The following is a 2,896-nucleotide window of genomic DNA, read 5'->3' as shown; positions in this document are numbered from 1 at the left end:
ATATGGATTTATTTACGATATCAGAATGACCCAGGTATCAAAATGTAGCTTTTAAAGCCAAGAATCTGAAAATGTAATTAGGTCATTTCAATATGATGGGTCAAATATATCATATACGAATGTCAAGTTGTCGAAGATATTTTTGACATGGTTCAAGTCCAGTTGTCATAATCAAGACATTTTAAACAATGTCAACGTTGTATTAAACATATCACAATTTGCATAACGTCCCTTAATGACAGCAGTCAAACATTCATGAAGTCTCCTTCATGTCTCTGACAGGTGTTCTGTTCATCAACAGTTTCTGTTCTCTGAAGGTCATTGCAGACGTGCTGTGTGCTCTGTAGCAATAACCTGACCAAACTCCTGCTTTAATGAAGGTGGTTTCACTGAAGATCACACATTTGGTCAGCAGCACCAGGCTGACGATTTCTGTAATTATTTCCATCAGAGAAAAAGGGTGATTTTTTTTTTTTTACATTTGAGTTTATTTTTTGTTAAACAACAACCATATAATTTTTTTGGAGTGTCTTTAAACACACTTGAGACCTGATGAGGACCAGATAATTTTTGTGCTCTGATGTGTAAAGCTTTAGAATTAGGACTGTGACTTTATGGGTACATGTTTATACACATGTAAACATGTACATGTATGTATATTTGTGGGGGGAAATATCAGACTGTTATTCACACTGCCTACCTCTACCATATTATATTTTTAAAACTAAACTATTTCAGACAGTTTTCCTTTCTTTTCTCATTTTAAGATGTGGGTGCACGTTACTAACACTCCTCAGTTCATAGTTTTTCATTTAGGTTAGTTTCTATATTGTACAAGATCCAAACTATAAAAGTAATGATCTGGAATAATGTAAACAAAGAGAGCGTCAAATGGATTTTAAATGTTGATGACAGATTGTGACACTGATATTAACCCACATCTCTGTAAATGTTCTGCACTTTTTGGCTTCTATAGGTTTCACTTTGCAGTCTGAGTCATCCCAGACTAAAGCCACTGGTTTTTACAGATCCTGTTTGCGTGTTCTGACTTGTTCTGATGGGAAACAGGTGATGGTCCAGCTCAACTGACATTAAATGTGCCTTCAGTTTGAAACAGTCACCAGCAGAGCAGCCACACCACCATACTTCCATCACTGTGCATTACTCTGACATCGTTTTGTAGTTTAAATGTCTGTAGTTTTGGTTTTACAACATGGGAAACAAAGATGAGGCTATATCTGGTACTTTCTAACAACTGTTTGAACTTTGGAGTAACCAATTCTCAGTAAAACTGGTGGAAATGTGTTTTTGTTTTTATTTTTATTTTATTTTTGTTCGAAGTAAAATTGTACCGACTACCTCGGAGGAGACTGGAGACTGTCCATCTAACTACAGAGGAAATATGTGTGTAGAGTTTTAGTTGTGTCACAACGAACACACAGACTTTGTAGCTCTTTAGATTTGTGTTGTTTTGTGATGAACTCTTCTGTGAATGGTATCAACTGTATAATGATGACTCAGCTGTCTCTCATCAGTCTGGCCTCAGTTCCAAGGAAACTAATCCAAGGAACTTCAAGATTGAAATCATCATTAGGAATTAATTCAACTTCATTTATGTTAAAAAAAAAACAAACTCAACTTTTATCATGTTTTTCTGCCTCAGACGTAATTAACATTTTACAACATGGGACCAAAACCCAGCTGAACACAAGTTTGAGGCCCGGCAGACTGAATGTAGYGACAGCAGGACAGATACCAAGTTTTATTTTAGTAAACAAATGTTGAACACTGTTATGTTACTTTTGTTCAGATCGGAGCGAAGAAGCAGTAGAAATACAGCATTGACCACCGTTAACTTAGTTTGTTTTAAACATTTATATGATTGTTTATTAGACTAGAGAACAGTAAAACAATGACTTGTCTTTTTCTCACTGTCTGAAGATTAACATGAAATAAAGAAATGCTTAGATTTACAGTTTTCATGGTAAAGCTGTGTTTTTAACATTTAAATGTGGGACATGATGTGAAGGTTTGCTACTAACAAAACATGAATAGCAGGGAGTAATTTAGAAAATGGAAAAACAATTCAAAGAATGAAACCAAAGCAGTGAGCTTAATGAGAAAAAAACGTTTAACTGGGCAATTAAAGCCAGAAAGCATCAAAACAGAAGGGATTTCTAAGTATTTGGTCTTATGACAGAATAACCTGGTCATTTACATAAAAACTAACAACTATAAAAGTGTTTAGRTTCAGTTAATGAGGAGAGGACAGGCTTTCAACAAATGCTATTCATTCAGAATTAGTTTGATCAGTATTTGATTGTGTTTTTCAGTATCCAATCATTTTGAATTAAACTGCATTCAGTCTCAGGCTTTCAAATGAATAATATAGTTCCCTCCAAAAATTTTGGAACAACAAGTCAGATTCTATAGTTTTTGTTGTCCACTGAAGACATTTAAAATCAAACGATGAGCATGACACAAGAATTCTGAATGTCAGCTTTTTTCCCTGGTTTTTACATGTAAATATGTTAAACAACTTAGAAAACACCACCCTTTGTCTAAACCAGGGGTGGGCAATCCTGGTCCTCGAGGGCCGCAGCCCTACAGGTTTTATGTTTTTCCCTGCTCCAACACACCTGATTCAGACATTAAATTACCTCTTCCAAGTTCTGCAGTATGGAGGGCCCAAACTGARATAACTAATAATGCATTAGTTTTATATAGCGCTTTTCGAGACCCTCAAAGGCTACGTTCACACTGCAGGCAAATCCGACCCAAATCCGATTTTTTTTGACCCATCTGACTCATATCCGATTTTTTTATGACAGTCTGAACGCGACAAATCCAATTTTTTCAAATCCAACCCAGGCCGTTTCAGTATGTGGTTTTAAAT

The 2,896-nt window shown here is 35.6% G+C and overlaps 1 protein-coding gene across 1 annotated transcript in view; it reads left to right on the top strand.

The window, feature by feature from the left end:
* The window catches only part of LOC106534623 (zinc finger protein PLAGL2), a gene marked incomplete in the record, with an annotated part of 37,036 nt that extends 35,061 nt beyond the window's left edge, over nt 1–1,975 (top strand). Inside the window, 1 exon segment of the mRNA XM_014031321.1 lies at nt 977–1,975.
* Nucleotides 1,976–2,896: the final 921 nt, after the last annotated feature.

Source organism: Austrofundulus limnaeus, unplaced genomic scaffold (assembly GCF_001266775.1).
Source record: "Austrofundulus limnaeus strain Quisiro unplaced genomic scaffold, Austrofundulus_limnaeus-1.0 Scaffold1224, whole genome shotgun sequence".
Taxonomy (NCBI): Eukaryota; Metazoa; Chordata; class Actinopteri; order Cyprinodontiformes; family Rivulidae; genus Austrofundulus; species Austrofundulus limnaeus.
Note: the sequence above shows the minus strand (reverse complement) of the source record. Positions and strands in the feature narration are given on the sequence as shown.